Source organism: Grampus griseus (assembly GCF_964374135.1).
Source record: "Grampus griseus genome assembly, chromosome: 20".
Taxonomy (NCBI): domain Eukaryota; kingdom Metazoa; phylum Chordata; class Mammalia; order Artiodactyla; family Delphinidae; genus Grampus; species Grampus griseus.
This window is the reverse complement of record NC_139014.1, coordinates 57,031,768-57,056,676: the sequence shown is the minus strand read 5'-3', so window position 1 is coordinate 57,056,676 and position 24,909 is coordinate 57,031,768.

Below are 24,909 nucleotides of genomic sequence, written 5' to 3'. Positions count from 1 at the left end.
AAACAAATACTTTAAACTAGGTCTTTTAAATATGTTTAAAAACTAAGCAAAATCATACCCAAAGAACTGAAGGAGAATTGCGTCTCACCAAATAGAGAATATCAATGAAGATGGAGAAATTAATAAAAATAACTGAATAGAATTTCTGAAGTTGAAAAGTTCAATAACTGAAATGAAAAATTCACTTGAGGAGTTCAACAGCAGATTTGAGCAGGCAGGGAAGAGAATCAGGAAACACAAGATACAAGCACAAGATACGTATATTTGAAAATAGCCAGTCTGAGGAACAGAAGGCAAAAGAGAAAAAAAAATAAACAAAACTTGGAGACTTGTGGGACAACAAAAAATGTACCAACATATGCATAATGAGACTCTCAAAGAGAGGGGGGAGAGAGAGAGAGAGAGAGAGGAAAAGAGGGAGAAGGCATACTTGAATACATAATGGCCTAAAAATCCCCAAATTTGATGAAAACCATTAATCTACACATCTAATATAATCTCAACACTGCAAGTAGGATAAACTCAAAGAGACACATCATAGTCAAACTATCAAAATCCAAAGACAATGAGATAATTTGAAAACAAGAGAGATGTAATTCATCACATATAAAAGATCGTCAGTAAGATTAACAGCTTATTTGCCATCAAAAACTACATGGGCCAAAAGGTAGTGGTGTGATTTATTCAAAGTGTTGAAATGAAAAAACTATCAACCAGTTCTACCTTGGACAAAACTATTCTTCAAAGGTGGAGGAGAAATTAAGACATTCTCAGATAAATAAAAGCTGAGAGATTTTGCTGCTAGTAAACCTGTTTTATAAGAAATACTAAAGAGAGTCAGTCCTTCAGGCTGAAATAAGACACTAGGCAGAAACTAACATTCACATGGCGAAATAAAAAGCATCAGTAAAAGTAACTACATAGATCAATGTAAAAGACAGTATGCGTGTATTTTTAAATTTTTTTATTTTTGTGTTTTGTTTGTATTTTTCATTTCTATTTTTCTCCTATCTGATTTAAGAGACAAACTGTGTAAATCAATTAACAATAAATATGTATTGATAGACATATAATGTATGTAGATGTGATTTTTATGACAATAATAGGAAAAAAGGGGGGGTTAAATAATGAAGTTATATAGGAACAATATTTTTGTATACTATTGAAATTAACTTAATATTAATCCAAACTAGATTGTTATAAATTAAGATGTTAATTGCAATCCCCAATGCATGCATTAAGAAAATAAATTTTAAAAATATCTGTGAAAGAAAAACTTTGAAAGGTGCACTAGAAAATATCCATTTAAGAGAAAAGAAAGTATAGAGGAATAGAATAAAAAAAGACATAAGACATATAGAAAACAAGTAACAAAATGGCAGATTTAAATCCTATCTCATCAGTAATTACATTAAATGTAGATGGGTTAAACACTCTAAAAGGCTGAGTTAGGCAGGATGGATTAGAAGAGCATGACCTTCAAAAAGATATAGAAAGAAACATATAACTGCTCAATGAGCATGTGAAAAGATGCTCAACAACATTAATCATTAATCAGAGAAATGCAAATCAAAGCCAAAATGATGAATCACTTCATACACACGGGGATGACTACAATCAAAAAGATGCGTGATTGCAAGTGCTGGTGACAATATGGAGAAACTGGAACCCTCGTATATTGCTGGTAAAATGGTGCAAACACTATAGAAAACAGTTTGTCATTTTCTCAGAAAGTCAGACATAGAGTTACCATATAAGCCTGCAATTCTATTCTGGGGAGCTACCCAAGAGAGCTGAAGACATGTTTCAAAACAGAAACTTGTACACAAATGTTGATAGCTTCATTATTCACGTTCTCCAGAAAGTAGAAACAAACAAAATGTCCATCAACCAATGAATGGCTAAACAAAACGTAGTATATCCATTCAATGGTTTTTATTCAACCATAAAAAGGAATAAAGTACTGATGGATAAATCTTGAAAACATTATGCTAAGTGAAAGACACCCATTACAATATGTCCCAGATTGCGTGTAAAATGTCCAGAAGAGAAAAATCAGTAGAGACAAAAAGTAGATTAGTGGTTGCCCAAGGCTGGGAACAGAGAGGATGAGTACTGTTGGATATGGGATGACTTTTTGGAGTGATGAAAATATTCTGGAATTAAATAATGGTGATTGTTGCACAGCTTTGTAAATATACTAAAACCACTGAATTGTACAGTTTAAAGGGGTGAATAGTATTGTGTAAATAATATCTCAATTTTTCAAAAAGCAATGAGATAATGCATGTAGATCCCTGAATATCACTTGGTATATACATGGTATTCAGTGAATGTTCTTTTCATCTCCCAGCATGTTCTTGAAGAAGTCAGACTGCTCCGCTTGCTGCTGAGAGCCTCTGCCTGGGAGTGTCAGCTTGTTGGACCGGGAAGTCGAGTTTATAATCTCAATTTCCTGAAAGCCTGATGTCTCTTGGGCCTCGGGCTCACTTTCATGATTTACAGGCAAATCTCAGAACATCAGAGCTGGAAATCACGCAAAGGTTCTGTGGACATTCTCCACCCTTCGACTAGCACGTCTGAGGGTATTGCACCAAGAGAAGATGAGAAGTGCCTAGGTCAGACCCAGAACCAGGCTCCCCCTGGCCTCTGAGGGTCTGCATTCAACTTCTTTGCTGTCTTTCCTCTTCTGCCTTCCTGCCTCTGCAGAGGCAATATAGGTGTTGTGACCAGAGACCCAGAAATGCTGAAGGAGTCATTGAGGTCTGTGTCTTTGAAAATGTGTGTGTGTTGGTCCAAAAGGGGAAAAAAAGAAAAGAAGTGCTACCAAAACCAAACAGAAACCATTCTTCAGCTCACTGGGTGAGGAAGGAAGCTTGCTATTCCATGTGGGTAAGTACTTTCAAGGCCCTGATGTTAGCCATCTCAGATCTCCAGGCCTCCCCAGGAAGGAAGGGTTGGAAATAAAGAGCTCATTTCTTTTTTTTTTTTTTTTCTTGCTGTACGCGGGCCTCTCACTGTTGTGGCCTCTCCCATTATGGAGCACAGGCTCCGGACACACAGGCTCAGCGGCCATGGCTCATGGGCCCAGCTGCTCCACGACATGTGGGATCTTCCCGGACCGGGGCACGAACCCGTGACCCCTGCATCGGCAGGCAGACTCTCAACCACTGCGCCACCAGGGAAGCCCCAAGAGCTCATTTCTTGATGTTAGAACGGGGAAAGGGAACTTCCTAGGTCAGCGATGACTTTTACTAGAGAAGCATTTTCAGTTTCCATTAGCCGGTGTAACAGTGGGGTAGGGGCACCCAGCAGAAGCAGGAAGGGGCCCAGCTCAGAGGATGAACCCTGTGACGTGGGGGAAGATGGAGTCCAGAATGGAGGCTGATACATGTAAAAGAACGAAATTAGAACACTCCCTAACATCATACACAAAAATAAACTCCAAATGGATTAAAGACCTAAACGTAAGGCCAGACACTATCAAACTCTTAGAGGAAAACATAGGCAGAACACTCTATGACATAAATCACAGCAAGATCTTTTTTGACCCACCTCCTAGAGTAATGGAAATAAAAACAAAAATAAACAAATGGGACCTAATGAAACTTAAAAGCTTTTGCACAGCAAAGGAAACCATAAAGAAGATGAAAAGACAACCCTCAGAATGGGAGAAAATATTTGCAAATGAAGCAGCTGACAAAGGATTAATCTCTAAATTATACAAGCAATTCATGCAGCTCAATATCAAAAGAACAAACAACCCAATCCAAAAATGGGCAGAAGACCTAAATAGACATTTCTCCAAAGAAGACATATAGATTGCCAACAAACACATGAAAAGATGCTCAACATCACTAATCATTAGCGAAATGCAAATCAAAACTACAATGAGGTATCACCTCACACCAGTCAGAATGGCCATCATCAAAAAATCTACAAACAATAAATGCTGGAGAGGGTGTGGAGAAAAGGGAACCCTCTTGCACTGCTGGTGGGAATGTAAATTGATACAGCCACTATGGAAAACAGTATGGAGGTTCCTTAAAAAACTGCAAATAGAACTACCATACGACCCAGCAATCCCACTACTGGGCATATACCCTGAGAAAACCATGATTCAAAAAGAGTCATGTACCAAAATGTTCATTGCAGCTCTATTTACAATAGCCAGGAGATGGAAGCAACCTAAGTGTCCATCATTGGATGAATGGATAAAGAAGATGTGACACATATATACAATGGAGTATTACTCAGCCGTAAAAAGAAATGAAACTGAGTTATTTGTAGTGAGGTGGATGGGCCTAGAGTCTGTCATACAGAATGAAGTGAGTCAGAAAGAGAAAAACAAATACCGTATGCTAACGCATATATATGGAGTCTAATGAAAGAAAAAAGGTCATGAAGAACCTAGGGGTAAGATGGGACTAAAGACACAGACCTACTAGAGCATGGACTTGAGGATATGGGGAGGGGGAAGGGTAAGCTGTGACAAAGTGAGCGAGTGGCGTGGACATATATACACTACCAAACGTAAAATAGATAGCTAGTGGGAAGCAGCCGCATAGCACAGGGAGATCAGCTCGGTGCTTTGTGACCACCTAGAGGGGTGGGATAGGGAGGGTGGGAGGGAGGGAGACGCAAGAGGGAGGGGATATGGGAACATATGTATATGTATAACTGATTCACTTTGTTATAAAGCAGAAACTAACACACCATTGTAAAGCAATTATACTCCAATAAAGATGTTAAAAAAAGATATAAAAAAATAAAATGGATAAATTTTTTTAAAAAATGGAGCTTGAGATTTAATGTTCAGTTGTTTGCTCTCCAGCGCGGTGATTCCTGAAATCTACGCAGAGCAAAAGTAGCATCACCCAGCCTTGAGTTAGGGAGTTAGGGAAGGAGGCTGAGAGCACATTTGGGGTGCAGGAGAAGTGAGGAGAAGTGGTCAAAGGTGATGGAGGGAGAGCTCAAAGCAGGTTTTCAGACTGAGGAGTGAGACGTGGAGAATGTAACACCTTAGGCTAGACATCGTAATCCTGGGAGGGGGTTAAGCTTCTATCATCTGCGGGGGCTGGGGTTTATAGCACATAGTCAAGGAAAGGTAAGCCCAGGAGGCTGGGGAACACGGCACTGATGGGTGCTGGGATCTTCTGAAACTTCGGAGGCTCCAGGGGGAGAGTCAAGCTGAGGGCCGTGGGGGAAGGAGGAACATTGGGTAGAGGGGAAAGGGTACACACAGCGACTCAGGAGTCTGGGATGTGTGGTTGAATGACTTCATCCCAGGAATGTCACTGCCACAAAGTAGAATTCCAGGAACTTCTGGATGAATCTGAACAGGGAGTCAAGACTGCAGAGCTGTGAGATGATAGGACAGGGAAGGAGGGCTCAGAGTCAAGGGCAGGCTAAGTGTGAGGGAGGCAGAGTAAGGATAGGGGACAGGGGTCCTCAGTGTCAGGGAGATGCTAACTGTTAGACTCGGGAGGTGCTAAGTGGCAGGGGCAGTGGAGGTGGCTCAGTGTCAGGGACCAGCACAAAGTGGATGGTGCCCAGTGCCAGGCATGGGAGAGGCTTAGTACCGAGGACGGATTTGTGCTCGGGACTGAGAAGATGCAGGCCAGCAATGGGGAGGACTCTGTGACCAGAGAGGGGACATGAGCTTTGGAGAGGGGAGCTGAATCCCAGCATGAAGATTGGAGGTCCAATTTTGGGGGGAGCTCAGTGACAAGGACAGCGGAGGCCAAGGATGGCCCAAGAGTGATCCTCTGTGGAGGAGTCAGAACTCTTGAGACCCGGCCACAAGCTCCCCCCTACCCCACATCTGCCCACCCCTGGGCTCCATCCTCCCCCTCCACCCTCGCTGTTTCCCCTCCCTCACTTGTCAGGCTGCTTGTCAGGACAGGTGCCTGGCCTACGGTGGGGCTGGAACACGTGCAGGGACACACAGGTGTGGACACGAAGCCCCACAGGGGCAGGGGGAGCTGGGGCAGCCTGCAGGCTGCAGTTCCTGACTGCTGACCTCTCATGTCCCCACCCCAGGGCTGAGGCTGGTGGCTTCTGGGGGCCAGCCAGGCTGGAACAGAGGACAGCGGCAAGGGGTCCGCCTGGCCCCACTGGCCTCTAACGCAGCATCCCCTTCCATTCCCAGCAGTCCAAGACATCCCCGCCTGTGAAGGAGCTTGTCAAGAAGACTTGGAAGGCGAGAAAGAGGGCCATGTTCTAATTCCAGGTTCCCAGGGGCCCTGAGACGGGAAATGTGCCCAAGGCCACTTAAGAAGGCCATGGCAGGGTCAGTACCAGGACCCAGCCCCCTGGCTCCAGCTCACCATCTTTCCCACGTATCTCATGCCTCCCAAGCAGTGTGTGGCTTTCGAATCATGCCAGGGGATCAACAGGCTCTGCCATTCTTTAATTGGTGACCATGAAAAATCTGTTAACTTCCCAAATCTCAGTTTCCCCATTTGTCATATGGGCACAAGGCGATCGGAGTGTCACCAGCTTTATTGACTCAACAAGAGGTCCCATTCTCCAGCTCTTGTCCTACACACACATTACAAAGAATCTTAGCCTCCTGAAATAGTCCCCCAGTCACAATTTAGTAGAGTGGACTCTCATGTGTGTCACCTATATGGGCAGACACGTCCACTGGTGCCAGGCTCTGTCTCTGCCCTGAGAAGCTTGGCAGCATTCTGCTGGGGACTGTGGGTGCCTGTGCTCCTGAGGTCCTGGATTCCATGATGTGCACGTGTCTCTGGGCGTGGGTGTGTATCCCCACCCCACCCCCACATGTGTGAATGTCGGCTAGAGGAGCAGTGTCCAGGCAGTATGGCTAACCCTCCATGTGTCACATTATTTTCAAGAGAATAACTCCTTTTATTTAGTGTTCTCCAAGGGTCAAGAGATTTCTCTGAATGGCAGATGCCAGGCTCTGCTAAGTGCAGCAGGGACAGTGGTAGTCACCAGACCTTCCATCTGATCCTCAACATCTCCTGGCTCCTCTTTTGTTGGGTGAGGCCATGTGACTGGTTCTGACCAATGAATGGCAGTGATGTCACTTCCCCCTGGAGGCTCAGGAGACTTACACTTTCTTGCCCTCATTTAGGAACTGGTGATACTCCCGATGCCAGGTCCATGTGTGAACATGTGGGACAGAGTCCTCCCTCTGCAATGGACTCTGCATGAGTGAGAAGTAAACTTTCAGGTGTAAAGTCACGGAGATTTTGTGCCTGCTTGTTACACAGCACAACCTAGCCTCTGCTGACTAATGCATCAAAATAAACTTTGCCTCTCCTAACCAAGGTATCCTTATCTGATCAACCTCATCGGGCAAGATTTCTTCTTCCCTTCACATGTGATCTCTTCAAAAGATGGCTCAGTCCCACAGCTTGTAAGGATTCTTCGTGAGTTTGTCACAGGTGCCTAAAATTGTCAGGGCCTCCCTTAGAGCCACCATCACCATCACCACATCACCAGTCTCCCTCACTGTTGTCCCCATTTCAAAGGTCTCTTCTCTCAACAATACATTTCACCCTGGAGTCCAACCTTCTAGACTCTGAAAGCTACAGAGTACAGAACTGTGTACTTGGCGGTTGCCCCTAAATTCTCATGAGCTATAAATGCTGCTTTGCCACTGGCCTCATTTCCAGTCTCCTCCCACGGGGGCCTGAGACCTATTCCTCTCCCCCACATACACTCGCATCTCCTCCTGCAGTGACTCCAAATGCATCACAGCATTTGGTCAACTTCACAGGGTGCTTGCTGCCTGCCAGCTGTTATGCCATGGTCGTTGCAGCTTCAGACAGGATTCTGCTGCTTCTGGGGAGACCCCTTTGGAGCTTGGCCTGACCAGATTAATCAACTAAATCTGTAGTTTATATCTCCAGGCACACGTGAAGAGCTGGAGGGAAAAGCTTCCATGTCCTTTCAGGAGTGCTTCCTCCCCACCCTGCCCCTGGGCCTTCAGGTGTACCTGGTGTGGCAGGAAGGGGTTCATCTCCCTTTCAGGGGACAGGTGATGGAGATGCTTAGCCTTGGCAAGGCTGGTGCACTTCTCTGATGGATTCTGTCTCCTGGGGGCCACACTGGCTTTCATCAGACTCAAAAAATAGTCACTACCAAGTACCCCTTACTAAAGATTCTGTATTCACAAGCCAGACATGGTCCTCAACTCTCCGTATTTCTATAAGTCTGGGTCTGTATCTCTGTTTTGTGTCAGTCTCAGCCTGTTGATGCTATGAGCTGGCAGTGCCTGCAGGACCTCACCTGGGCTGTACTCTTTGTGGGAGCCCCACAGACATCTCCCCGACCGGAGCCAATGTTGAGGCTGGACCAGCCATTGTGGTTCTTATTATGACTGCAAGACACACCTCGGCAACAGGCATCCGGGGACTTTGAAAAGACAAGGTTTGTTACTCACAGGTCCCGGAAGGTACGCGGCACTGCTGGAGCCACACAGCGAGGTTGCCAGTAGAGAAAAAGAGAGCTCGGACCTGGGGTTCTGCCTTTACTGGGGTGAGGTACCCAGGGTTTCATGGGTTCACTCTTTTTGGGTGAATTTAAAACATAAGAGAAAGAATGAAAGCTTGGAAGGGAAAATTGGGGTCAATCAAGTGGTCAGTTAGCTAGGTTCCCCAGAACTTTCTAAAAGGGGAACTTTGTGGATGGGGTGACCTGGCCCTTTATCAAGTTGTGTAGCAAGCGATGTGTTTATCCAAGGTGGATGTCTTTGAAGTGGATCCCTCAGCAATCAGAAGTATGATGTCAGCCCCTTGCATTACAATCAAAAGCTAACAGTCAGGTGCTCGCACGACAATCTCCAACTCTTTGTCTAGAGACATTGAATATCTTGAGTGCTGGGGCATCTTTCTGGGTAAAGTCCTAAATACCTTCCTCCACCCTCCACCCTCCACCCTCAGCCTTAACGGATATCCCAGATGAGGTGACTATCTCAGACTTAAAATCCAGCCTGGATTTTTCTAGGTCAGCGGCATAACGGTGACATAGCATAGTGGTTAAGAAAGTGAGCTTTGGTGTTTGGGCTGTGTGGGTTCAAATCTGAGCTCTGATGGTTTTAAGCCAGGTAACTTTGGGGGGCTTCCTTAACCTTTCTTTAGTCATCTGTGAAACAGAGAGGCTAATGGTACAGATCTTCCAGGGCTCTTGGGAGGATTAGATGTCATAATATGTGCTAAGTGCTTAATGCCTGCCACGGAGGAGATATTTTACATGTCTCCTCAGTTCCCTTCTGCCTTGCCTCTGCAGGCCCTTCAATTTCACTCTTTCTGCACAGGCTGCCTCACGTTAATCTTTCTAAGAACAGCCTTTATCTAGCCACACCCTTCCTACACAGTGGCTTTGAGTCATCATAAGACATCAGTGTATAAAATACACTTAGAGGCCCTCTTTTAGGCCCTCAGAACCCTTCACAATTTGTCCCCAACCCACTCCTCCAGCTTTATTTCCATTCATTCCCCCTAGGACCCTTCAACCAGTCTAGCCGACCTCCCTATCTCCATCAAAGCTCCCCACTTAGGCCAAGACTGCATGCTGACCTCTTCTTCCCTTCAAGCCTTACTCACCCTTGAAGGCTCAAGTGGAAGGCCCTCCTCCTCCAGGAAGTCCTCCCTGACTAGACAAAAATTTGGTGCCATCCACATGCTGATTAGTCACCCACAGAATTATCTCTCTGTGGTTTTGTTTTTGCCTGCATTTGCATCTGATCTTCCCCCCAGCATGAGAGCTCTTTGCAGGCAGGCAATGTTTCCATGGTTTATGTTTGGCATTCGGTAGCGTGAAAGGAAAATCAAAATGGAGTCGGTATTGCTAAGAGAGGTCTCCAAAATGGAGCCGCAGGAGACCATTAAGAAAGTGTAACTTATGCATATCTCAGCCTGGATGGAATCTAACCTTTTGACATGATGAAGTCATCCAGAACACCTGCCAGAGACTCAAGATGCTTCTCGGACCCTTACCCTAAAATAACTGGAGACAGTCTCTGTACTTATTGCACCCCTACCCTAAAGCAACTTGTGATTCTTTAAGGTCAAATATTTTCTGACTCACTTTGGAGTCCATCACTTTTCTCATCAGGCAACTTTTAACAACCTCATGGCTTTTTGTCTTTATGAGCCCCTGACTCTTTCTTCCAGAATACTCTTTTGGGGTTACCTGAATCTGTGTCTCTGAATTGCAATTCTTAAGACTCCAAATAAACTCTTTATTTTATTTGCAGCCTCCTGCATTATTTTTTTGGTTGACACTAAGTACTTATTAAAAGCTGGCTGGCTAGACAATTGGATGGTCATAGGTCTTAGCAGACTCCTAAGAACTGGGGACATGGGGCAGAGCTAACAGTGAAGCCCTGAATGCCGCTGCCCTCCCCCCACCCCCCACAGAGGACACGGTGGAGGGATAAACCATTCATTCTTCACCATCCCTGGGAGAAACATTCACCCCTCTACAGTCAGTAGCCTCCTCCACTCCCCACAAGGCTTGTTAAAATGGTCGTTTAGTAAATAGTTCAGTAGTTATGGGTCTGGGGTCTAGATCCAACCCCAGGTTTCCAGTGCCAGCTCCAGCTTTTACCAAGGGTGTAACCTTCTGAAGTTTGTTAATTTCTCAGTGCTTCAGTTTCACCACCTAGCTTTAAAATGGGAATAAAAGCAGACCCTATCTCATCTAGCTGTGAATATAGGATGAGTTAATGCATGTAAAGTAGTTACAATGCGGCACCAATGAGCACTCAGTAAACATGAACTTTTCTATTAGATCCTACATTGAGCATCTTGGCCTACAAGATTTGGACAGTGTTATGTGGAAAGAAATATCAGACTCAAGCCCCATCTCCAGCACTTCTAGCTCAGTGCTTAGGAAACTATTCTCCCTCTCTGAGCTTCCCTTTGATTATCTTTCAAATAAAGAGAATCATGCCCATGATATAGGGTTGAGGTAGGTAGGAAATATCGCTTATTATTAAGAGTTCATGGGTGTGTTTCCATCCTCTTCCATTTAAGTTTCCCCATTCTGTACGGCAGATTGGCTGGGCAGAGATAGTGGCAACTGGAGGAAAGAAATACGGAGGGGACACGCAGGACACAAAGGAGCCTGAAAATTCAACTTGGTGTCTTTAGAGGTTGGTGTGAGCCTGCCACCATCTGCTGGACTGAGCAGGAATGGCGTCTCTCAGTGTTGCCTGATACCACCTTGTGGTAGAAGCGGTTTGTGACAGAAGAATAGATAGTGCCTACTTCTGGACTCTCTATCCTATTTCATTGATATATTTGACTATGCCAACGCCACACCATCTTGCTTGCTCTAGTTTTATACTAAATCTTGAAATCAGGTACTGAAAGTATCTAACTTTATAATTATTTTGACTATTATAGGTGCTTTGCATTTTCAAATAAATTACAAACAGTTCATCAGTTTTTATAAAAAGGCCAGCTGTAATTTTGACTGTCATGCATTGAATTTGCAGATACCCTTGGACAGAATTGGTGTTTTAAGCTTCTATTCCACAAACATGGTATAGCTCTCCATTTATTTAGGTTTTCTTTAATTTCTTTTTTCAGTTTCTTGTAGTTTTCAGTGTCGATGTCTTGCACATATTTTCTAAAATTTATCTCTAGGTATTTTATGACTTTAGATGCTATTATAAATGATATTCTTTTTATTTCTTCTTCCATTTGGTTGTCACTAGTATACAGAATTATAACTTTTATCTGTGAATAAAGATAGCTTTGTTTCTTCCTTTCCAATCCGTATGCTTTTTATGAATTTACCTTGCTTTATTATCCTGGCTGGGATAGCCAATGCAATATCTTGTAGAAGAAGGGAAAATATCCTTGCTCTGGTTCTAGTCGTTGTGGAAAGTATTTAACTTAGTACTATCATGTATTCTGTTACTTGTAGGCTTTTAAATTATTATTACCCTTTATCAGATTGAGGTATTCCATTTTATTTTGAGTTTATACTCAAAATACCTTTTTTTTTAATTCATGAATTGATGTTGAATTCATCAAATGATTTTCTCATATATTTTGAGGTGATCATCACATGATCTATCTTTCTCACTCTCTTTTTTTTTTAATGTGGGGAATTAGTTTACTTTTAAATGTTGAAACTCCCTTGCATTGCTAAGATAAACCTCACTTGGTTATGGTGTATTATCATTTTTTTTATATTGCTAGAGTCTATTTGCCCTTTTTTGAGAATTTTTGTGTCTATGTTCATAGGTAATTTTGGTCTAGAAATTTCACGGCTTATAGTATTCTTAACAGGCTTTGGCAGTAAAGTTTTGCTGGGCTTATGAAATGAACTAGAAATTGTTTCTCATTTTCTGAAATAATTTGAGGAATACTGTTATAGAAGCTTTGGAAATTTTACTTGAACCCTCTTGAGTTTTGTTTTCTCATCTGCACAGTGGTACTGAGTTGGTACTGTCTACCTAGCCTGGTGTGATGAAGAATAGATGAAGTGATATCTGGAAAACTGCCTCGTAATGCACCTAGTAGGCCCTCAACACATGATAGGTGTTTTATCAATAAGTATGATTATTATTATTACATCACTAGGAGGACTAGAAACTTAGCACATGGTGATTCTTCAGGTCCTTTCAGCGGTGAAATTCCAGCTCTTTCTGTCAGAGAACTTAATGTTGAACCATTGCATCACATTTGCCGAGCTTTAAAAATTGGTTTTAACTGCTATCTCATTTGATGCCACCGGAGCCTCCAAAGGTGGCCATTATTGATCTCATTTCTCCCTTTAACAGATTAGGAAACTGAGGTTTGGACAACTTGCCTGAAGCAACACTGTAACAGAGAAGATCAAACCTGACTCCATATTGAATCTATTCCTTTAGCTCTAACCCTTATGCTCTGTTGCCTGTGCTTAGTCATGCTGGATCTGCATCTTTTGTAAAAGAATATTGCCTGTAGCCTGAAATATACAGGAGAGCCCATTCTCAAGACTCTGACCTTTAAAGGTACAGTATAACATTTTTCCATTAAAAAGTTGCAGAACAGAGAATAGCATTTGTCTTGTTGGAGGTTTGAAGGAACATTTTGACCAGACCTATGTGAACAGCTGCAAGAACAAAGGATTCCAGTGCCACAAAGTTGGCAACAACCAGTCACACTCCCCTCCCCTTTTTAGTATAAAAGAAACCTGAATTCTAACTCACGGAAGATGGTTCTTTGGGACACTAGTCCACCATCTTCTTGGTCTCTCGCTGGCTTTCCAAATAAAGTCGTTATTCCTTGCCCCAACACCTTGTCTCTTGATTTACTGGCCTGTCGTGCGGTGAGCAGCAAGAGATTGGACTCGGTAATAACTTGGTAGGTTGGTTCCCATCACTCATTCTGAAGCCAGAGTTGCAGGATAGGGAGCCAGAGGACTGGAGAAGCCCTGTTCTCCCAGCTTTCCGGTCAAGAGAACCACTCTCACACGGTTTGGGGGATCCCTTCAGGAGAAGGCAACTTTAAAGTTTTCCAGCATGAAGAGTCAGGTCGAGTGGTCAGCTGCCTTCTCTACTCAGCTGTGTGACCATAAACACATTTCTAACCTCACTGTGTCTCAGACTCCTTATTTGGAAACAGGTGTGTGAGAACCACACCACCAGTTGTTATTTATTGGGCTCCTAGTGTATGCCAGGGGGTGTACTGCATAGCTACACACATGATTTATTTTGTCTTCTTAAAAACACTGCAAGATAAGTATATAAGCCATAGGTGAGAAAACTGAGGTCAAAGAGATTAAATAATTTATCCAAGGTCAAGAAAGATCCAGATCCAGAATTCAAATCCAGGAATAACTGACCCTATTTTTCATGTTAAAATTGATTAAATTAGGGGCTTTCCTGGTGGCACAGTGGTTGAGAGTCCGCCTGCCGATGCAGGGGACACAGGTTCGTGCCCCAGTCTGGGAAGATCCCACATGCCGCGGAGCGGCTGGGCCCTTGAGTCATGGCCGCTGAGCCTGCGCGTCTGGAGCCTGTGCCCCACAACGGGAGAGGCCACAACAGTGAAAGGCCCCCGTACCACAAAAAAAAAAAAAAAAGAAGAAATTTGATTAAATTATACATGTTTAAAATGTACAGGTGTTGTAAGTCAGTTATACCTCAATAAAACTTTTTTTTTTAAGCAGCATCCAGAGTTGGATATAAAGTTGAAGAGAGGAACAAAAAAGTAATTACATTCACAGGAAAAAATATATATATATATATACATATATATATATGCCAAAATTCACCCAGCTATACACTTTGGATTTGAAATTTTTATTGTACATAAAATATGCCAGAATAAAGTACTGCTGCATTTTTTCTTTAACGAAAGTAATTTGACCTGAAGTCATAATTCTTAAATATCACCTGGATCTCTTACTGACAGAAAAATAACACTAGACTGTGTCTAAAATAAATCATTCTCTCGACTCCTACTCACCCTTTAAAAATTGCATTTTTTTCCTTATTATAAAAGCAATACATGTTCATTGTAGGAAAATTAGAAAATACAGATGAGCAAAAAATATAAAAATAAAAGACAGCCTTGGTTCCACATTCAGATATAACAAGATTTTACACTCTGGTATCTTTCTTTCCACTACTTTTCAGTGCCTATATGTTTATTCAGATATATATATAATTATATGGTATATGGGGAGTTTCAGAAAATGGGGTCACACTCGAAAAATTCTTTTATAACTTACTTTTAACACTTAGGAGTAATCCGTGAAAGGCTACTGTACCAGTGAATGGTCATCAAAAGTAAGAGTTTTAAATTAAGTCCCATGATGCATTGGGCTACTTTGGGAATGTCTCAGGTTCTGGGGGCCAGGGTAGGGGAGAAGATGAGTGTCTGGTGGAGGTTAAGAAGGAGACCAAGCAGGTGAGGTCTTCATTTGCCACTCTTACTTAATAGAGCTGTCTTTTTTTTTTTTTTTTTTTTTTTTTTTCGGTACGCGGGCCTCTCACTGTTGTGGCCTCTCCCGTTGCGGAGCACAGGCTCCGGACACGCAGGCTCAGCGGCCATGGCTCACAGGCCCAGCCGCTCCACGGTATGTGGGATCTTCCCGGACCGGGGCATGAACCCGTATCCCCTGCATCAGCAGGCGGACTCTCAACCACTGCGCCACCAGGGAAGCCCTGTTTTTTTTTAAATACAGTCTTCCCTCAGTATCCGTAAGGGATTGGTTTTAGGACCCGCCCACCCCTGTGGATGACAAAGTCCACAGATGCTCAACTTGTTTACAGATGTGGAGCCCGCAAATATGGGGGGAGCAACTGTGCTAATTTCCTATGTAAGATTTCATTTGAAAAGGCATTCCCTTACCAAAAACGATTTTTAAAAAGGAAATCACGATTGGAACATCATTCTTACTTCTGCTTCATTTCTTTTCAAAATGAAAATAGCTTTAATGTTTTATAATTATAAAAGTAACACCTACACATTTTTCAAAATTCCAACAATTCAAAACCATAGAAATTAAAAATTGAAAATCATCCATTAATCTCATTACTCTTTATAAACATCATGGAGTGTATATGTGTATCAAAATATATTGTACATATACTATGCCCTGTCTTTTTTCCTTAACGCAGCCTATTTTCCCATGTTCTTTATTGGCCTTTAAAAATAGGATGCTTGAGTGTTTACTATTTGGGTTGTATTGTTAGGTTTATTGATAGAAAAAAAGGGCTTACAAGTTAAGCTGAAAGGCTTAAGGAGAGTTGGGTTTCTATTTTTAAAATGTGTAATTTTAACATATTGAATATCCATGTAAACATTGTAAATGGAACATTCTGCACATAAACAACTCCCCAGGCTTTAAAAGTCCCATGTAGGCAGATCATCACGACTACAAGAGCTTCCAAACTTTTCCACTGAAATGCCCGTAATGGCAAAGCAGAGTTTGTTCAAGAATCCCCAAAGGTCTGGGGGAGGCAAGAGTTCTGGTGGCCTTTTCCAGACCCAAAAGGGCTTTGATATTTTTTTGTTTTCCTTTAAATTTGATTGGCTTCCCATTTTTCCATTCCGTTTCACTAGTCTCTTCTTCCTACACACTGAGTTTGTTTCAATTCTTTTTTTATAATCATAGCCAGCGCTGTAATTTATCGTCTCTTACATAACTCTTTGATGACATCTCTCATGATTTCCTTAGGAATAAATCCTGGAAGGGGAATGATCTAGTCAACCAGTACAAGTATTTTATGACTTTTATGTATATGCCAAATTATCTTTCAAAATGGAAGTGCTAATTTAAAATCCTGTTATTTCATCTCATCCTCACGAATATTGGGTTGTATCGTCAAAAGTGGGATTGGTGTATGAAAAGTTGTATCTTGCTATTGTCCTCATTAGTATTCTTATCACTGAGGGAAAATAGCATTATTAATTATTAGACATTTCTGTCTCTCACTTTGTAGACTATATACTTTTGTAGTTTGTATATATTGCTGTTGGAGTGTATTCATATTATTATTTTATTTAGAAAGGGCTCTTTATATTTAAAGGACATCAGTCCTTTGCCATTATAGGTGATCTTTCTTTCCAGTCTTTAACTTACTTACATTTTATTTTCACTTTGATGCGTTACCCATAGTTTTTCCATTGTTTTTTATATTGGAAAATCTCCCTCATCCCTCACTGCCAAATAGCCTCACCTGCATTTTCCTCTTACTTATTTATGATTTCATGTTTATATAATTATTTTCATATAGCAAATAATTTAAAGACCAACAATATATGTATATATGTTGAATTCTTCTGGACTTTATTTAGTATTTAGTACTGGTTTAAGGAAGGTATTTAGTTTTTTTCCCTTCTAACTAGTTGAAAAATTGTTGCAACACTATTGTTGAATAATTATCTTTGTCCTCACTGATCCAAAATACCATCTTTTTTTTTTTTTTAAAGATTTTTTTGGTATGGACCATTTTTAAAGTCATTATTGAATTTGTTACAGTATTGCTTCTGTTTTTATGTTTTGGTTTTTTGGCCACGAGTTATGTAGGATCTTAGCTTCCCGACTAGGGATCAAACCCATACCCCCTGCATTGGAAGGCAAAGTCTTAACCACTGGACCACCAGGGAAGTCCCCAAAATACCATCTTAATCATATAATTAATTCGTATATGTACCAAGGTATAATTCTTGGCTTCCTATTGTATTCCATTGATCATTGGTAGTCTGTACCAATACCATACTTTTTGCATTGTTGTAGCTTTATGATATGTCTCGATAACTATTTCCTTCTATTTCCTTTGATCACTCTTTTTCTCATGAACATTTTAATATGTCTTTAATTTTTTATTGAAGTGCAATATACATATGAAGAGTGCATATGTCATAAGTGAATGGCCCAGTAAATTTTCACAAACTAACCACATCTGCCTAATCAGCAGGCAGATCAAGAAACAGAATATTACAGCACTCCGTTCACCAAGCTCTCTTCCAGCTGCTATCCACTTTAAGGGTGACTATGCTGTTTGACCTTGATCAAGATTGGTTTTTACATGTTTTTGAACTTTATATAATATGAATCGTATTGCCTGCCCCTTTATGTCTGTCTTCTTTCATTCAACTTTACTTTTGTGAGATTCATCCATATTGTTAAATATAGTTTTAAATTGTTCATGCCCATAGTTGTCTAATAGTCCTTTTTTTTTAAACATCTTTATTGGAGTTTAATTGCTTTACAATGGTGTGTTAGTTTCTGCTGTATAACAAAATGAATCAGCTATACACATACATATATCCCCATATCTCTTCCCTCTTGCATCTCCCCCCACCCCCATCCCACTCCTCTAGGTGGTCACAAAGCACCGAGCTGATCTCCCTGTGCTATGCGGCTGCTTCCCACCAGCTGTCAGTTTTACATTTGGTAGTGTATATATGTCCTTGCCACTCTCTCACTTTGTCCCAGCTTCCCCTTCCCCTTCCCCATGTCCTCAAGTCCATCCCCTAGTAGGTCTGTGTCTTTATTCCCATTCTGCCCCTAGGTTCTTCAAGACCTTTTTTTTTTTAGATTCCATATATATGTGTTAGCATACAGTATTTGTTTTTCTCTTTCTGGCTTACTTCACTCTGTATGACAGACTCTAGGTCCATCCACCTCACTACACATAACTCAATTTCGTTTCTTTTTCTGGCTGAGTAGTATTCCATTGTATATATGTGCCACATCTTCTTTATCCAATCATCTGTCGATGGACACTTAGGTTGCTTCCATGTCCTGGCTATTGTAAATAGAGTTGCAATGAACATTTTGGTACATGACTCTTTTTGAATTATGGTTTTCTCAGGGTATATGCCCAGTAGTGGGATTGCTGGGTCCTATGGTTCTATTTTTAGTTTTTTAAGGAACCTCCATACTGTTCTCCATGGTGGCTGTATCAATTTACATTCCCACCAACAGTGCAAGAGGGTTCCCTTTTCTCCACACCCTCTCCAGCATTTGTTGTTTGTAGATTTTCTGATGATGGCCATTCTGACTGGTGTGAGATGATATCTCATTGCAGTTTTGATTTGCATTTCTCTAACGATTAATGATGTTGAGCATTCTTTCATGTGTTTGTTGGCAATCTGTATATCTTTTTTGGAGAAATGTCTATTTAGGATGTCTTCCACCCATCCTAAAGATGCTACCAGAAAACTACTAGAACTAATGAATTTGGTAAAGTAGCAGGATGTCTAATAGTCCTTTGTGTAAACATACCATGATTTACTTATGCATTTTCCTGTTGGTATTTGAGTAGTTTCCAAGTTTGGATCTACCACAAATAATGCTGCTATAAATGTTCTAGTACCATGTGTGAACATATGCTTACAGTTCATTGGTGCACATACATATGTATGCAGTTCTGTTTTGTCTATCCCTGGGAGTGGAATTACTGGGTTATAAAGTAAGCGTATGTTGGGTTTTTGTAGATACTAGCAAATAGTTTTGCGGAATGGCTGTAGTAATTTACAATCCTACCAGAATGTATCAGAGTTCCAGTTAACCATACTCTTGTCAACACATACTATTTTCGATCTTACTTACTTAGCCATTCTGGTGTGACTGGTGTTGAGGTATAAATTTCCATTTTCATGATGATTTATGAGGCTGAACATATTTTTGTAGCTTTACTGGTCATTTGAATATCCCTTCTAGTTAAATGTCTCTTCCACTCTTTTGCCTTCTTTTTATTGGGTTGCTTTTTTAAAAAACTGATTTGCAGGAGTTCTTCAGCTATTTGGGATTCGTGTTCAATGTCATGTACATATATGGCAAATATCATCTCATACTCTCTAGGTTGCCTTCTCACTCTTAATCATGAACTTGGTGATATCACTAAAATTTTAATATTATCTAGTACATTCCCTTTTTCTTTTATGGTTAGCACTTTTTATAACATGTTTAAGAAATCTTTGCCTTCTCAAATATCACAAACATGTTTTCTTATAAAATCTTAATGGTTTTAACCCTCACATTTAGATCTGCAGTCCACCTGAAATTGACTTTTGTGTGTCATATGAGGTAGGGGGGAACAAAATACATTTTTCCATATGGATATCCAATTGGCCCAGAACAATTTATTAAAATGACTATCTTTTCTCCACTGCATCAGAGATGAACACCACACAAAGGAATACTGCAGAGCAATAAGCATGAATAATTGCATACCGTATTCAACAATATGGATGAATCTCACAAGCGTAAAGTTGAATAAAAGAAGACAGACTCGAAATGGGCAGGCAATGTGATCCTTTGCCTGTCATAAATCAGGCAACCCTATAAGTGCAGAGCTGTTTGTGATCTCTCTATTTTGTTCCATTCATCAATTTGTGCAAATACACCTTGTACAAATACCGCAATATCCTAATTATTAAAACTTCCAAATAGGTCCTACTACCTGGTAATGTAAGCCCTCTAGCTTTGTTCTTCTCTTAAGATTGCCTTAGAGAAGGCACTAGGTCCTTTCCACTTTCATATACATGTTAGTATCAGATTACCAATTGCTACACAAAAACCTGCTGGGATTTTGTTTGAGATTGCTCTTGTCTGTTTTTGATCTTCCAAATGAACTTCATTCTGTCAAGATTAAAAAAAAAATCCCTTTGGAGTTTTGATTTGGATTTTATTAATCCTATAATTTAATTTGTATTATATTGAATTCTTTTTTGATTATTTCATGGCTGTGAATATTGATTTCCCTACGTACCAGACCATCAGTAACTTTTGGAGAAGGTGTCTGTCACATAATTCTTTTGTTTTCTGCATAATTTTAGGGCAACCTGTAGCCAAATAACATCTAATGTGTGTTTCTTGAATAGACTTCATAAACTGTTGCAAAATGACCTTATCAAATGCTTTTCTCGAATATTCTGGGATGGATGCTCCTTAGCTTCTGACTTAATTTATTTGCATAAATCATTCAGGTATTTATGAATTCACCTAGCAAAGCCACCAGCATAGTCTAGTCTTAAAATAGGTATTGACACACTCTACAAGTTGTGCCATCTGCTCAGGATTTAGGCATCTTCCTTTTCCCTGGGAAGCCTTCAGTCCAATAAAGGCAGTAAACACAAAACCAACTATCTAAAGCGTTGTTTCTTTAATGCCAGAGTTTTAGAGCCACAGGAGTGATTAACTCTAACTGAGAAACCACAATGAAGTGGATATATCCTAGTCAAGTAGACAGCTGAGCTGCGTCTTGAAGTGTGGGTAGGAGTTCTCCAGGCAGTAGAGTCCAGGAGTGGGGGAGATGCTAGGGAGCATTCCGGGTGTGAGGAAAAAAGACCTGAGAACATGGGAATTCATCCCATGTCTGAGAAGCATGAGTGATCCAGCGTGGTTGAGGCATAAGGGAATGGACTGAGAGATAGGTGAAGGTGGACATGTAGGATAGGACAGACTATAAATGGCCTTTTAATATATGCCAACGTATTTTTAAAACTTTGTTATTTAAGATGGTTAATATGAGAGTGTCAGGATCAGATTTGTGTTTGAAAAATATTGCTCTACTAGCACTGAGGAAGGTGGCTTGTGTGTACTGTGGTCTTTAGGAGGTTACTACACTGATCCAGGGAGGAGATAGATAGTAAGACCTTGGGTAAAGGCACTGGAAATCAGACGGTGATTGCTGGTTATTCCAGCGGTGAAATCAGTATGACTTGGTGATTGATTGGGTGCATGTAGGTGGGAGGAGGCCCATCCTGGACGTCTGGAGGCAGGCCATGGGTTGTCACCGTGCTGAGCTCCAAACTGTCTGCTTGGATCATTGGGTTGAATAGAGCAGCTATTCTGAAAATACGCCAGGGTGTACCTCTGATTGGCAGCTTAGTGAAAAGGCTCAGAAAACTGCCTGTGGGACTGTTTTATTCTCTTCCTCAGAATAACCACATTTTGCCATGTGTTTTCATTTTACAGGATTTGTAGGTTCTTCTGTGCCCTGTCCATCTGTATATTTATTGCTGCTCTCCTGGGAAGAGAGAAGACAGGTTATTTCAAAAATAAAAACTCCAACCAAAAATATTCCCTCCTCCGGCTGCTCTGAAATTAAATTAGTTGGTCAGATCAGATCGGCAAGGAACCGTAAGTCATGCAGCACAAACTGCTCATTTGGTAGATGATGAAGCCAAGTCCAAGAGAGGAAAGGTGATGTGTTAGCCAGCAAGTGGGACCACTGGGTCTGCCTGGACGTGGTGGGAAGCAGTAGATCATAGATCTGGGCTCTGCCACCTACCAGATGTGTGATGTGGGGAATGTTATTTAGCTTTTTCTGAGCCCCAGTTTACTAGACTACAAAATGTAGCTGTTGTGATAACTAAATGAAGAAATGGACATATTCCGGGTGTGAGGACACATTTAAATGTTCAATGCGTGTCACTGATGATGAAGATAAACATAATGGTGCTGCTGATTGTGCTGATGGTAGTGATGGCAACGATGTTGGTGACGATGACGTCATCAAAGGAGCGTGGGCTTTGACATCAGCACACCTGAGTGAAAGTATCTATGATAGTTGTTTGACCTTGTTAAAATGACCTAACCTCTCCAACTATCAATTTAATTATATGTAAAATAGAGAAAATCACCTCTACCTGGCACTATTTCGAGAATGAAATAAAACAATACATATATTTAAATTACCAAGCACAGTGCCTGGTACAAAGAAGGTGCTTCAGTAATGTTTGTTCTCTATTCCTGAACCCAAACTTCTTTCTTCATTTCCTTCTCCTCCTTCCCTTTCCCTCTCCCCTTTCTCTTCATCCTTCTGTAATAGCAACCTTATTTTTTAGTAACCCTATATTGTAAGCTATCCATTAGCTGCAAACCTGGAAATACGTATGGCCATCATTGCTCTTAAGGCCCCTCCTTCCTCTCATTTCCATGGATGGGAATTCATTCTCTCCAGTGTCTGTTCGTCTCCCCTGTAGCTTGTGGACAACCCTGACCCCAGACACTGACCCTCCACTCAGAGCTTCCCTGGTTGTTAACTTCAGGACAAGGATACTTACTCTGGGAAGATATAAGGCAGTATGTGTTGTCTCCCACCAGGTTCCCTCATGTCCATCTAGACAGTATTTTGTGGATGGAGTTAATAATTTGTTGTTCGGAGGCTTTGGGTTGTTTTCTTGCGTCAGCCATTAGAACAATATTGTATCTTTCTTGTTGTTTTTTTGGTGGGGCTCCGGGAATGAGAGTGGAACAAAAATCTTCTGAAACTCTTCTATGGAACCAGGTTTGTTGCCTTTATGTGATGGGGAAAAAACGAATGAGCTACATATTCAGACATCTTTTGTGAAAGCAGCAAGTCGTCCGGCTCTAATGTGGACAGACCAGCTTGACGGTTCACAGAGGCTGAACATGACTGAAAATCAGCTCCAGGACTGTCATATGAGGAGCATGGAAAGGTCAGTGACCAATGACAGAATATCCTCATGGCTGATAGAAATGCATCATGGAACCGGCAAGTTACCAGCCCAGGGGTCTCCATCTTTTCTGGAACTGCGACATCCCATCTGTTTGCTTTTATGCCTTGATATCCCCAAAGTCACTCCCTCTAAATGATAAACACATATTTATTGTTTCAGTTAAAGCAAATAGGTTTAAGGATTTCAAAAGAGAAAATTTAATACATCTAAGGGGGTTACAAAGTCAGAGCGGGAAAGCTTACGCCAGAGAGAATTAGGGTCACATAACTAATTCCAGCTTCCTAAATTTATGCATGAAAACAGCAATGGGCTCAGGGAGGGAGGAAGGGAGAATGGATCCAGGAGGGGTGTGAACTTGAGTATCAATTTTTTACTTATAGAACAAAAAACGGAAGGAAAGAATAAAGGAAGGAAAGAAGAAACAGTGAAACTCACTTCTTTATTTTGTTTCCAAATGGGTTCCGTTAGACACAATAGGTCATTCTAGGTGCACCTGAATATAGCTGTGACTTTAGATAGCTCTCTCGTCCCCTTCTGACCTTTATTACAGCTGCAAAATTTCTGTGTGTGAGGGATAAATAATGCATGCCCTCAGCCAAGAAAAGAAAGAAGACCCGAGGAAACATTGCAGAATAAACGACCTTCCTTCCTCTAGTATATTTTTACTCCTGACCCACTCGCATCTCTCCATCCCCACTCCCTGCCTTCTCCTACCCACCAGTCAGGACCCCAAAACCTGGAAGTGAATTGCTTAAGAGCATAGGTGGTGGTGGGGGGGGGGTGGTCAAACTTGCATTTAAAATACTTATAGCTCTGGGAATTCCCTGGCAGTCCAGTGGTTAGAACTCGCTCTCTCACTGCCAAGGGCTTCAGTCCCTGGTTGGGGAACTGAGATCCCACAAACTGCGTGGTGCAGCCAAATTAAAAAATAATAATATAATTAAAATAATAATAAAATAAAATACAGCTCTGATATGTCAATTGTGTGATCCTGAGTGATTCCCCTCTCCCCTGTCCTCCTTGGTCTTCTCTATAAAGTGATAATACCCATCTCTCTATGCTCTGTATCAAAAGCTTTGGAAAGATAACAAGTGATGATGTAGACAAATGAACCTTTTCAACTGCACCCTGGGGAACAAACAGACGGCAGCAGGTTTCTTCCAGTCAGCTGTGGGCCTCAGACATCAGAGGAAGAGCTGTGCAGGAGGGGGTGCCTTCTTAGTGAGCCTAGAATGACCTTGAAGGGGTCGTTGAGGGCCCAGAAACCCGGTGTTGGCTTTCGATCTTCCAGGATGGCTTCTGTGGAGACAAAGCAAACAAAAGGTCTCTACCACAGCCTTGGAGTGAAAAGCTTGGGTTTCTTACCACGTTTAGAAGCCAGATCCCTCTGTTTCTTGCTGTCATAACAGAAACAGATGAAGGGACAGAATGGAACTCTCAGCTAGAGCTATATTCAATGTGGAATCTTACGTAAGAATAATTTGTGTGTCTACCTGCATGTTTGTTTCTTTCTCAAGCCTCTACTTTGCTGAGCTTATTAGGGACAATGGATCTCTTCCAGTTGGTGTTTAAAATAAGATCGCAAGTGTTTGACCCTCAAGCCTTTGGATTAGAAAACGAGATGGGGAAGGAAATGACTGTAAAAGAACATAGCGCCGACCTCCAGAATATAGCTTGGGTACTCACCATTTGGGCGAGGGAGTTGGAATTTATAACAAAATGAAGTTTGGGGATTATTTGCTTTTTACACATCACCCCTGTTCTCCAATTACACACCTAATTAAGAGTTGGACAGTTAGGCAAACTGTTTAGATGTATGATGAGGGAGTTTGGGATTAGCACACAGTGCGGGAAGAGAACCATCTAGTCTTTAAAAAAACTTGGAAAGAAGTGTCCTTGAACTATGTCTTTTAGGGCCCAAGGCTTGGAAATGAGAACCTAATGCTCTCTGGGCATTTCTCACGCCCTCTGGACAGGAGGAAAG